General features: G+C 43.6%; 1 protein-coding gene across 1 annotated transcript in view; it reads left to right on the forward strand.

Moving 5' to 3' along the window:
* GRB10 (growth factor receptor bound protein 10) overlaps positions 1 to 14,010 on the forward strand; it is a 263,650-nt gene that overhangs the window by 48,260 nt on the left and 201,380 nt on the right. The window lies entirely within an intron of this gene.

Below are 14,010 nucleotides of genomic sequence, written 5' to 3' on the forward strand. Positions count from 1 at the left end.
AACCCCAGGACCCCAGTCACCTCCCTCCTTCCTTTCAGCAGTGAAGGCACTGTGACGAGGGAGGAGGGCTGCATATTTTGCCAGGGCCCCCCCTTCCTACTGGTGGGCATGCTGCAGTCAGGACACTCCTTTGTTCCTCAGGGTTCCAGAGAACTGGTGGCAGGCCAGAGAAATCAGTTTTCTCCTCTTTCTTTCACAGCAGAGTCACAGTGGCCACTTTGGAGCCAAGAGCTCGTATTCCATAGGCAGCCTTTTACAGCAGGCTCCTGGCACTGCCTCCTTCGTTGCCATCTTAAAGTGGCATCGAATGAAAAAACCAAGGCACAGGACAAAACGTAGACATAGAGGCCATTCTTCATCCACTTCCTCCTTTCTGGAGCCCAGACAAGAGGGAAAAAGGGGACCAAAAACCAAAGGGGTCACAGAAAAGACAACTCATCTGAGGAGTTATCCCCCACTTTCTCCTCCTCCCTCCATGAGGTGATCACACCCAGCAGACTGAATAAGGGTAGAAAGCACAGCATTCCTCCCTGGATTTTTATGACTCTGAATCCTCAGTAGCAGTTTAGACTAGCCAGCTTCCACAGTGCAATCGCCGTGCGCTTCTCCAGCAACAGGGCAGCTCTCATTCTCGTGTCCTTGCGCCACAGGGCTGGGACGAGCTCATCACACAGTCCCATGAATGTGGCTTTCCTCATGCGAAAGTTCTGGAGCCACTGCTTGTCATCCCAGACATGCATCACGATGTGATCCCACCACTCAGTGCTTGTTTACCGAGCCCAAAAGTGGCATTCCACTATGGTCAGCACCTCCGTGAAGGCCACAAGCATTCTCATGTCGTAGCTAGTATGCATGACAAGATCAATGTCACACTCCTCTTGCCTTTGTAGCTTAAGGATAACTCCACTGCCACTCGTGACACGTTGCTCAGTGCGAGCAGCATTCTGGTCAACAACTCGGGATCCATTCCTGCAGCCAGAAAGAGGCAGGGCAGGGCGCGCAATACACAAACCGTTGAAAGATGGCACCAATTGTGGACAGAAGCACAGGGATTGCTGGGATGCGAAGCAATGCATCATGGGGCATTGGGACAGGACCCAGGATGCCCCGTGACCTCTTCTGCCTTCCCACAAGTTTTAGTGGCAAAAGAGAAAGAGGTGCTCTATGGGATAGCTGCCCAGAGTGCACTGCTCCAAATAGCACCACAAGTGCCGCAAGTGTGAACACACTATTACACAAGCAGTTGTCAGTGTGAACACACAACAGCGGTTTTCCTTCGGCACTCTCTGAGCGGCGCTGTAACTGCTGGCACTGTAACTTTGCAAGTGTAGACGTGCCCTAAGTCTCCCTGTTGTGGAGGCAGAGGCCAAACAAGAGGACTCACAGTCCTGGGTATCCTGAGAACTGTCACACCTTCTGTTACCTCTCCACTACACTCTGGGTGTACTATTTCAGGGCCATATGTTCCATCACAACCTGGTATCTCTGAACCTGATTGCCTGGCTATTGAGAAGTCACATTAAAATAAACTAGGATACTCCAAGAAGGGGATCTCAACATTACTGAAGTCCAGAAAGTTTACCACCAACTCTTAGGAAACACGAGTATGAAGAATATTTTATTCATGGTGCACACCAAAAGGATGCATGGCAGGATCAGCTTTGGTCAAATTGCTCCTAGAATTCTTACAGGCAGGTCTGTCTATGAGGCTACAGTACAACACACTTAGAACTCAAGCATGTGTTATAGCCTCTATTCTGGCAGCCAGGGATTGATCTTCCTTATCCCCATGTCAAAAAGTTCCCCAAAGCTAGTTCCCTAATCAGACCTCCTCCTGGTCACAGAGTAGCCCCGTGGGATCTTTCCCTAGTACTGAATGCACTCTTGGATCTACCTTTCAAACCCATGTCCAAAGTGTCTCCATATTTCCTGACAACTAAAGTCACTTTTCTAGTGGCAATAACATCTGTCCGAAGGGTGTCTGAGTTGGGAGTCCTCTATGTCAATCCCTCAAAATTGTGTTTTCCGTAATGACAGGGCAGAACTCCTTTCTTCCTTTCACCAGTCCCAGGAGATTTTTGCCCATCTGCTTTTGGATTTAGGAACCCAGCCCATTCAAAAGAACGAGTATGGCACACTTCAGTTGTCTGGAGGGCAATTAAGATCTTTATTAAGACAGCTAATGCACCACAGGGTTAGGGGACAGAAGGCCTCCATGGCAAGATATACTAGGTGAGGCACTTCTGAGACATATAATCCAAAGAGAAAACTCTCCCATTCAAGACTAAAGCTAATTCCATGAGGGCAATGGCAGCTTCATGGGGCGACAGATCCAGTGCACCATATGAACAAATTTTCAGGGTAGCATCCCTGCATATGTTCACAAAATTCTATAAAACTGATAGACTTCCATCGGGTGAAGCAGCCTTCAGGAGGAGGGTTCTGCAAGCCATAGCTCTCTCTTAGCCTAGCCAACAGTTGATAGTGATGGGTGCAGGGGAGAGTACTGCTACAAAAATTCAATCACTGCTGAATTTATGGACCCATCCCCCTCAGTGAGAATGAGAAAATTTGTCTCATAAAAAAATTTCATTCTGGTAGCTGGAGTGGGTGGGTGGGTAGGTACTGTACTTTTCATCTCCCGCTTCTAGGAGGTTAATTTGAAATAGCGTTGAATTGTTTTTTCCTTTTTTAGGGAGAGCTGGTGGAAAATTGTTTTTACATTTAATCTATAGCTCTTGTTTGTTTTCCACAGGTTGGACAGTTACTATTTCTTAGTGTTGGGCAGTATTACCTGTTGTTGTTAACACATTTTGAAAGTGTTTTATTCAGATATGATAGCTATTACCTTTGGAAGTGACACTCTACAGGGGCTCATTAGTGGGGACTGCCTACTACAGTGTGGGGACTGAAGAACCCTTCGCTACTAAGTTTATGGACCCCATCCTGCTACCAGAATGAAAAATGTTCAGATGAGAGAGAGAGAGAGATTTTCTCATTAACATGTATATGCCTCAGTCTACCCTTGTATAAACAGGAGATAATTATACTCACCTAACTACAAGAGTGGTGTGAGGCTAAGTTCATTAATATTTGTAAAACGTACTGAAATCCTTAGATGGGTACCACTACAGAAGTGCAAAGTATTAATATTACTTCTACAGAAGAAAGAGGATTGCTTTTTGAGTTACCATCTGCTTTTGGCTTGATTCCAATTGCTTTGTGGTGCCTAATGTGATTAATTTTGTCTCGCGTTTTCACTATATGACAAATCCACCAATTGGTTTCAAGTACAGTAGCTCTCAGGGAGGAACAAACTACCAGTAGTATTCCTTCTATGGTAAAAATAAATCCTGTAAATTTGGAAGACAGCAATTAGATGGATACATTGATTTGCCATAAATATCCTTGCTGCATCTTCACTCCATTCCGGTTCACAGACTTAAGTGCTTTTTTTAAATATATATGATACTTTCTAAATGATCTCATCACAGAAGCATAGGTGAAACAAAGGTCAATTCAAATGCTTCACAGACAAGAACTAGAGGACAAGAACAAGAGAATCTAAAAATCCTCAAAACCACTCAGGGTAAAACCAGAACGAACATGTCACTTGTTGCCTTAGAACGTAAATTCTTTGGCTGCAGAAGCCAGGCCTTTGTGGTAGGGCAGTTGTTCAACTAGAACCCAAGCCTGTGTTTAAAAAGTACCTAGCACAACAAGGCCCTGGTCCTGTTGGATCCCATTAGCCACTACCGTAATATAAAATAACTTGCCTCTATAATATTTTGAGAGAAGAATGGATGAGAAAAGAGTTGACCTGGCCTAGAATGTTGGAGGTTCTAGCGAATCCTACTGAGTAGATAAAATAGGTGGCTTTCCAAGTCACACATGGCCACATAAGCTGGTTGTACACAAGGCTGACCTATTCAGCTTGGCCAAGTGCATGAAGGCACATTTTTAAAAACGCACCTGCTCAACACCAAGTAGTTATGAAGCTTTTCAAAGGTGGGGACCTTGAGCTCCCTCAGCCCATTATGCAGTACTACTAATCTCTGTTCCCTTTCCCTGTGTCCCACAGTGTGGCTGAGTGAGGTACTGAAATTATTAGGCGCACTGGACTGTAATACTCTCTTGGGCTGCACTGCTGTGGGTAACAGAGATAAGGCTGGATTAAGACTTGGGTTATATCTGAACAACTGACCTACCCCCAACCTGCAGTTGGAGAGGACTGGGTCTCTTCAACCCCTGATAGGTGCTGAGGAGCAGCTGGGGCCAAACTGTGCTATCGTGCTAGCAAGGCCACAAGTATCCATTTACACCTCTGCATTGGCAACGTGCATCAAGGGCAGTAGTGTGGGAGGAGAAACAAGCTGTACTGCAACCAGGAATGCAATTCGCAGCTCGTGTAGATGTAGCCACGCTAGCATTAATTGAGTGAGCTCACTAAAAATATCAGTGAGCACATTGCAGTGCAGGCTCTACAAGCCTGCCTTACCCCTCTAGGTTTGTACTGGCTTGTGCAGCCCGGGCTGAAGCATGCGGCACCACATCCTCACTGATATTTTTAGCAAGCCGGCTAGATGAAAGCAAGTGTAGATACATTCAGCATCATCATGGCAAATCCCAAAGGGATGTGGCATGCTTGCAAGTCAAGTGCCACCCAAATAGACCTCTGGCTAGGTCCTTCAGGTGGTTTGGTTGTACATTCAGCTTATGTCCATCACTGACAAGCTTATCGCACCATTGAAGTTTCTGGCACACAAGTGATTGCCAGCTGTGTAGCAGTGTTCCTGCAAATCACACCCCGACTGCCGTGTAAACGTACCTCCTGTCCCCCCCTTGTGCACATGGGTGGGAGGAGGGGATGGAAGAAGGTGGAGATCAGATGTAGCCTTGGCTCTCCTTTCACATCATGCAGACCAACATAGAAATTTACTCTGCACTTGGGTACAGCATTGTTTGTTCCCTTCCTGGAGAAGCAGGAGAACTGGGAGAGAGACTCAGGGTGAAATCCTGGCCATCCTGAAGTCAATGGGAGTTTTGCCATTGACTTTAATTCTGCCAGGATTTCACTCTGAGAGTCACAGTCTCCCCCCTGGGCTGCATCTGGACATTACATTGTGCTGCCCCTTAATCTGGGCGTGTAGCCATGAATGAGGCTTATATGTTTACAGATAAATCCTAGTTTCTATTGATGCATGTGAGAAATAGTGTATAACTTGAGCTGACTCTAATCTTATGGCAGATGGAGGGAGGGATGTCCTTTTTTTTTACTGCCATCTTACATCTCGCATTATCTGGCACCTTGCTCCAGCTTTTGTGCTTCCGGAAATTCTTTTTGTGGATCAAGTAATAGACACAGCCTTTGGAAATAGTGCAAACCTTATATTTTATGTCAATATACATTAAATCCTCTTGAAACCTCAAAAATATGTCATTTTCTCCTTTATCAGTTTCTGGATGATGATGATAATGATATGATAGGATGTCCTAATTAACACTGAATTCATTGACATGTTAATTGTAAGGATAAAACTTGGACTAGATGTTGCGCTCTCATGCAGCTGTGGGCCAAATGGATTCAAAAGGTTTTTCTCATGTGCTTTCCTTTTGTACAGTCCACTTCCCCCTTGTAGAATGCCATTCGCCTTTTTACAAAGTTGTATAACTGTTCTACCGCAGACCAGCAAGAAGGAACAAATATCTCCTGCTAGGGTTTATAAGGCTATCTCTGGTTACAGAGTGTCCCCAGCTACTATAATCTGTGCAGCCTTTTAAGGAAATGTAAAAAGAGAGTTGCAAATTAACTAGCCACAGAAAGTAAATCTTTATAGTCTACAGTGAAACATCTATGATATAACCTCAGCAGTGAATATATTCTATTTTAAATATATTTGTTATGTGACAGTAAGTAACAAATACCTACTTTTAAAAAATCCTTTCACATACTCATCTGATCTTAAAAAAGTAACCCGTTGGTGCAACTTGGCAGAAGCTGAAATATCTAAACTTTACTATTTAATGTAGTTGATAAAATATTCTGCAGGATAAGGTAAAATGTACAGAGCTAGTTGAATGATGAAAAAGAATTAGTGAAATGTTTTGGAAACAGTCACTTTTGTTATGTGACTTTTAAAATGGAAGCAGAATTTATCTGTTCAAAAATGTGAAATTTTAAAATATTTTCACAATTAACCAGTTTTTCCTTTTCCTCTTACCCCACCTCATTTCACCCCTAAATGGATAGAATAAATTGTTATTTTTTCTTCATCTTTTTCATTTTTGCTTTTGCTCACTTGAGTTTACAGTAAAGTGGAGAAAGTTTCTACAAGTTATAGAGTGAGCAGAAAGAACAAGTCAACAAACAAAATAAAACCACCTGGAACTGCCTTTGTTCTATTGCATTTAGTGGCAAAATGGAAAACATGTAAAGAAGGGAAGGAAAGAAGGGGAAAAAGGAGAAAGGAGATGAGGGACACAAAAAAAGGCCAAATATTTTTCATTTTCAATATTGTAAAAACAATTAATAGCAAAAACACTTTAGGAAAGGCCATTTTTTATTATTAAAAAAATTCTAAATGCTTCAACCAATTCTAGTAAAAGAATGTTTTGTTCCAGATATTACATTAATATTCATGGAAAGTATAATCTGTTAGAACAGAGGTTCTCTAAGTGGGGGGGCCTGGAATGTGTTCTGGGGATGTGTGAGAGGCTTTAGGGGGAAAAAATGTACTGCGCACATTTTACCCGCAGCAATGAATAACTAGCAATGCTTATTCCGCCAGATATATCAGGTCCTTAGATGGTGCTGTGCATTTGACTCTAGATGGTGCTGTGCATTTTGACAGATGTCTGTTAAGCTTGCATACCATTATACAAAGTCGTTGCGATGTGTACGTTAATCTGTTTGCTACGATGCGATGCGCACATTTAATTGTAAGCATCAACCACAATTGCCGTTTTGCTACTGTTCTTATTACAATGGATCATTGGCTCTGTTTGAATCAATGCCTTACTGTTTTTAATATTTAGTGAGAGTTACATGTTGATGTTTTTTAATCAATACATGTACTTGTGGGGGGGGCGGGCGCGGGGGGAATAAACTACTATAGACACAAAGAAGGAGGCACGATCAAATAAGTTTGAGAACCACTGTGTTAGACTTCTTGTCCATCCGAAGTTTCTTTGTGCCAAGCAAAGCCCATTTTAAAGGTTCCTCGGCAATTTTTCTGCAGTACGTTCATCAGCTAATATAACTAAGTTGATGCTTTTCAACGGCTGAAATCTTTAATTACAGCATTTCTGATAAAGTTGATACCCAGCATCCTCTTTCATATAACTTTCTCAAGAATGTGCCATTTGGGACTGAATTGTCTGACTTGATTTCAACCTCTCCTGCACAGAAGGTACACTGGTGTAACTCCATTGCCTTCAGTGGAGTTACTCCTGTGTAAATGGGAAGAGAATTGGTCCTCTCATGCTTGGTCTCAGAATAAAGATGAATTTTTCTGGAAATTTTAAGGAAAACATCTTCATCTGGTTTTGAATGAAATGAGCGATGAACGTTTTTTTTCATTTGTCTCTGCTTTGAAAGTCATATTGAATTTTTTGTACACAGCTCAAAAATGGCTGAATTCTGAAAGTTAAAATGTGTCACAGGGTAAGAGCTGAATGAGGAACAGTCACTTTATGTTGCAAAACATCTGCGCAGAGCAAACTGAGAGTCCAGTGGCATTACGCAGGGAGAGAATTTGACACCGTGTGTTCATCTATTTAAGTATCAAGGCTTTATTTCCGTGCTAAGCAAGTGCAGAACATCTGTATTTCACTTGTATTTTTAGGACCTGGTCCTGCAGTGCTTACTTAGCAAACCTCCCATTGAATCAAAGCTTTTCTAGAATAAGAACTGCAGAATGGGACCTGCAATATTTAAGCTTATGCTACCATGTCATAATAATTTCAACAGTTGACAAAGTAAATGGAGTCTTTTCACTGGGCTCCTAGGTACTACGATAATATCAATCATAAGGCAATTTAGCGTCCCAGGAACACTGCAAGACAGGGTCCACACTATCGCTCTGAACCTTACTCTCTATGGCAGTGGAAGGCCCCTCCGGCCCCAGAAAGACAGGATAGCTCCTACCCAGGAATGACAACAGGGGACATTCTCCCCACAGAAGCAGCTAGGGTGGCGTCCAGGGGTCCCTGAGTACTAATACCAACAAGCAAGGTGTATCTGTTTAGATGGGTGGATTGGGCCTGCTGTACTTAAGTGTCCTCTGGTGGGGTGGTGTTGGTGGGGCTCCAAGAGCAGTGAGTCTTGAGATTAACTCCCCAGGTATGGGGCAATTCACATTTCTCAGAGCTATTGTTGCATGAGTCCCTCCCTCCCCCCACCCTGAAATCTGTTTTTTTTTGTGTGCTTTTACCCTATATTACACAGATTTCATGGGGGAGACCAGTGTTTCTCAAATTGGGGGTCCTGACCCAAAAGGGAGTTGCAGCGGGGTTACAAGGTTATTTTAGGGGGGGTCATGGTATTGCCACCCTTACTTCTGTGCTGCCTTCAGAGCTGGGAAGCCAGAAAGTGGCGGCTGTTAGCCAGGCACCCAGCTCTGAAGGCAGCGCCCTGCCTGCAGCAGCGCAGAAGTAAGGGTGACTTTACCATGCCACCCTTATTTCTGCTCTGCTGCGTTTAGAGGTGAGCAGCTGGAGAGTGGTGACTGCTAACTGAGGGCCCAGCTCTGCAGGCGGCAGTGCAGAAGTAAGGGTGGAAATACCAGACCAGGACATCCTTACTTCTGTGCTGCTGCTGGCAGCAGCTCTGTCTTCAGAGCTGGGATCCCCGCCAGCAGCTGCTGCTCTCCAGCTGCCCAGCTCTGAAGGCAGCATTGCTACCAGCAACAGGGCAGAAGTAAGGGTAGCAGTACCACAACCCCTCCTACAATAACCTTGCGACACCCCACCCCCCACCCACAACTCCTTTTTGGGTCAGGACCCCTACAACTACAACACCATGAAATTTCAGATTTAAATGGCTGACATAATGAAATTTACTATTTTAAAAATCCTATGACTGTGAAATTGACCAAGTGAATTTGGTAGGGCCCTATCCATTAGACTGGGGCCCTAGGCATGGGCCTATAGTGCCTGTGCCCTAATCTAACCATGCTTCTGACAGCAAGGAAATTTTAAGTACATGGAAGCCTGATTCTGATCTCATTTTACTAGGGTAAATCAGAATGAACTCCACTGAAGTCAGTGAAGTTATACCAGAATTAAGTGTGGGCTCTTATCTACCACTTCTATTAACTATTATGAAGAAGAGAAGATAGTGATATTCTTAGGCCAAACTCATCTCTGGTGTAATACCATTGACCAATTCATTTGCATAGAAAAGTTTTGGGAACTGGAGTCTCTGTAATTTATACCTACTTCTGTGACTGTCTTTGAGTGGAAATAATGCTGATACACAGACAAAATGGCATTGTCACCACGGATTCTTGCATGTTTTCCCTGCAGTAGAGTACAACTTATTTTCCAGGGAAATATTGGGTTATTTTGAACTAGATGCTTCTGAAGGTGACAAGAACCCTACAGTTGGTGTATGTTATCTTGAAGGCTGTTTAACCTTATTTCCATGATATAGTATACTGTAATTTTTTCAGAGATTTGTTAGTTCAGGGAAAAGAAGCTAACTATCTCATAAATCTGCTCTTCCCTGCAGTTACAAGGATCTAGTTCTACAGCTATAGTTAACCATTTAAATTGTTTTATGACAGTATAGTTTAGTTTCAAACAATACAGCTGTAGTCCAGGAAACAAAACGTCTTGCCTACTATTTATACTTGCCAGAATGTACAGGAAATATTCCTCACACACTAGTGTTTTTGGTTTTTTGTTTTACTGCGATGATGAGACAAATAAAAATTATATAAATGAACACTGCAACAATCTTCTAGTAAAATGTTTTTTTTTATATAAGGAAATTTATGTTGACACCCACTTAATAACCATGCAACTGGACACTCTTTTTTTTTGAAATAAGGACTTGTAGAGGAATCTATCAACAAGTTTGGCTCCAGTACAAGTAACTTTATTGTTTGTAAAATGTAACATAATGACACACGGTATATACATTTTAATCCTTTAAAAATCATGTGTAATGGCAAATAGACATGTTCTCACACTTGTAAAGTATTAAAGTTAATTCATGATAAACTGATGGATCAGCAGTGTTATAGAGTGAGAGCACACTAATTGGAAGAAAGCCAGTTAAGCTCCAGAAATAGTGGTTCAAGAAAGACCCCCAACATACCTTTTGTATTGTATGTAACATTTGTGTATTTTTAACACTGTTATTTATTTTTAATAGTCAATCTGAAATGTTTGGTGATACTCTGGCTGAAGAGGTAGAATAATTTGAAAACCAGGAATTCATGAGATATAATTCTGACTTGCTTTGTTACCTTGGACAAATCACTTAACCCCTTTGTGTTTCAGATTCCCCCTCTTTAGATAGGGTGAAACATAACATTTGTAATGCACGCTGATCTCTTAGGATGAAAAATGTTATAGAATTGCAAAGTATAACTATGTCATCACCACACTAAAGAAGCACGTCTTGAATATGATTAACAAATAGGCACAATAGGGTTGGGCCTAGCTCCAGGATCATGGGATGTCATGGTAACATCATCACACACTTTCCAGGCAGGAGGAGAAAATTTCGTGCATGGACAGCATGCTCCACGTGAATGAGGAACTGCATCAGCTGCCTGTGTACTCACAGCCAGTGAAGAAGGGGAGAGACTTTCCATTCATCCCCCTCACCACACTAGTGGATTGGGATCTCAAGCACAAAGCCAGATGGGCATGGGGTAGGGGCTATGGGAAGGCCTGGCCTGTCAACCTCACCAAAGTGGTTAGTTCAGTCACCAGTATCTTCTCTCTTGTGGCAATTGAGGGTGTGTGTGTGTGTGTGGGGGGGGGGGGGGGGTTGTCTCACATTTCCACTTTCCCGGAGGGCAGAGAGAATATTACTGCTGTTCTTCTTAGGCTGACCCAAGAGACATCTTCCTCTTCAGCAGCTTTTCAGAGCCTCCTTTTCCTCCACAACAGAGTGTCTTGTGATGGGGGAGCTCAGCTCCACACACCCTCACTAGAACAAATGATGTTGTATGAGGGCCCAGAGCCTCCACCCCTGAAACAAAGGGCCAGAACAAGAAGCTCTGTTGTCACTCTTTCCTGCTGCTTCTGTGGAGGCCTCCCTTGCTACCTCCATTACTATGGCTGATGCAGTTCTTTGAATCCTACTTTCTATCTGAAGCAGAGGACCCTTAGAGAGAGGCCCCAGTAGCCCTGGCAAAGGAGGCCTTGTGGTGGGGGAAGAGGTCCCTGCTTACACCAGCCTGTCCAGCAGGCAGATCTGCCCCCTACTTCCTAGCATTGGTGCTAGAAGTGGCTTCCCACACCTAGCCCTCTGCTGGGGTTAGAGACACTGAGTGTGTATATGATGGGTGAATAGTGAGCATATGGCTGGGTCCCATGTGCATCTGTGGGAGGCTATTTGATATGTGTGAGAGACTGGAGGGATGATATGAGGGAGCGACTGAGGGATGGAGAGATGAAAGAACACGAGGAAGGACACAACACATGTACAGAAAGAGGAAGGTGAGATGAAGGGACAGCTGTGAAAAGACACCAACAGGGGACTAAAGGAATGGAAAACGGAGAAAGAAGGAAGAACAAAAGCAATGTAGAAATAGTAAGTTACTTTTTAAAAGGTGTTTAATAGAAAGTTGAATGACAATGCTATAATTAATCCATGTCAGTAGCGGTTTCTAATAATAATGAGGAGCACTGGGAATTTCCCTGCTTCCAGTGGCATTCATCCTCTTCTATAGATAAAGCTGATGTTTTCTACAAGTGGGTGTTTCTAGGCATGGTTTATAGAATGCGCTCTGCCCCTCCCACCTTTAGAATGCACTAGATTGCACCAAATGGTGCACGCACACTCTCTCTCTCTCTCTCTTTCTTTAAAAGCTTCCTCAGGGGGGATACCCCTGGATTCCTTGGAAGAGCCTTTTCTCAGTTCCACAAATTACTTGTCAACATGTGAGCCACTTAAAAATATTCTTTGGATTGTGTGGAGCTGCCAGTGCAGCCCTGGTAATAGGCTGAAATTGAAATGCACAAGGACCCCTGCTGCTGAAAAGTTCAAATTATTACAAGTGTGTGAGAGCCCTGGGGAGTGCTTGAGAATCCAAGAGAGTGGAGGGGCTGCCCAGTTTGTAAAGGACCCCCTGCAGTCTCTGTTACCATGAATTGTTCCAAGGACACACAGCATGCTGTACGTCTCACAGAACAGATAGACAGGCACATTCTCTGAGGCATAAATGGTGGTCTTGATGAAACAAATGAGAATGCCGTTGAAAACAGGATGGGCAGACAAGGTTGGGGGAAAAAAAGGTCATGTAGTTAGTTTCTTGTTATGCATACATGGTGTTTGGAAATATGTCCTACAATATGTACAGGGTGTGTTTACATGTGTATTTCTCACACACTAGAATCTCTTTCCAGATCTCCTCTGTCCCCTATCACTGTCCAACCCTCCTTACTCACGCAACATTCTGCTCCTTTAAAGACCTCCTGTCCCCTGTAACCATCCATCCAAGCCACACCTCAACCCCAGGCATGCCACCACACAAACATTTCACTTTTCCTCTGTCTGCTGCTCCCCCCCCCCGCACCTCAAAAAACCTCTCTGCTGATTAGGCAGCTTGTAATGTCCCGCTGGTTGAGCCAGCCCGCAGGAAGTGGGACTTCTGCCCCTTGTAGTGCGTACGCCTGCTGTCCTGAGGTTCTGCTCGCACTTTGAGTGGGTTGTTATAGGTGGCCAAGTCCAACTGGTAAAATATCAAGATCCAACCATGGCTGTGAGTTCTTGCAGGGCCCCTCCAACAACTTGGTAGTGTCCAGGCCCCAAGACCTCAGGGATGTAAGAATTACCATACTGCATCAGACCAATAATCCCTCTGGTGCAGTATCCTGACTCTGATAGTGGCCAGAACTAGATGCTTCTGAAGGTGACAAGAACCCTACAGTTGGTGTATATTGCACAATCAGCCCCTACATAGGCTTCACTCTGAACTCTAACCGTTACAAATTGCAGTCTTTAACTCTGCCCATTTCTACTAGAGTTTGGCTTGGGTTGTAGCTTTGCACTGACAGGGCTAATTTGAAGAAGCAGAGGTGAAGCAGGTGCAAGTGGGGGACAAAGCTCATGTGCGGGCAAAATTTTTAGGCATTAGGGAGCAGAATTAATTGCTGGGCAGGTGATGGGCAGATGTGGGGTGAAAGCTTCTGCAGTGGGGGCCAAATTCACCTTAATAAATTTTTAAGCACTGGCAAAACAAATTGTAACATCCACGAAAGGTAGGAAATGGGAGATCAAAAATCAAGTTAGACCAAAACCATAATATAATCTTAAAAAAGAAAACATGACATTTTTAGGGTCTGAAATACAAGATTTAATATCCCTTTTAAATATTGTATTGTCATGAATTAGGATAATTCTGCATAGATGCTAAGAAGTTTGGCCTGGCTGGTTTAATCCCAGCCGATGCAGCCACTCGGGCTGCTTCTGGTGCGTTTTTTGGCTTTTTTGTTTGCACAGCAGCACTTCAACTTCCTTTTTCATGAATAACGACACTCTGTTTCTTGGAGAGCACAAATCTAACTATTTTGTTTTTGTATCCATTCTATCCGGACTAAATGTGAAACAGCATTACCATCCATTGGCCAACCCTCATCCCAGTGAGTGTGAATATTTCTGTCAGCACAACATACACGAGGAAGCTGGGTGTGTGTAAGCAGTGAATGGTGAGCGTGTAAGGTGCAGCTGTAAGTGGTGAGAGCGAGCACAAGTGTAAGTCACTGTGACACCAGGAGTGTAGGTGAGCAGAGTGCATGCGTGTGCAAAGTCAGTGTAAGGAGGATGACTGC

The sequence above is a fragment of the Lepidochelys kempii genome, chromosome 2 (genome assembly GCF_965140265.1).
Source record: "Lepidochelys kempii isolate rLepKem1 chromosome 2, rLepKem1.hap2, whole genome shotgun sequence".
Taxonomy (NCBI): domain Eukaryota; kingdom Metazoa; phylum Chordata; order Testudines; family Cheloniidae; genus Lepidochelys; species Lepidochelys kempii.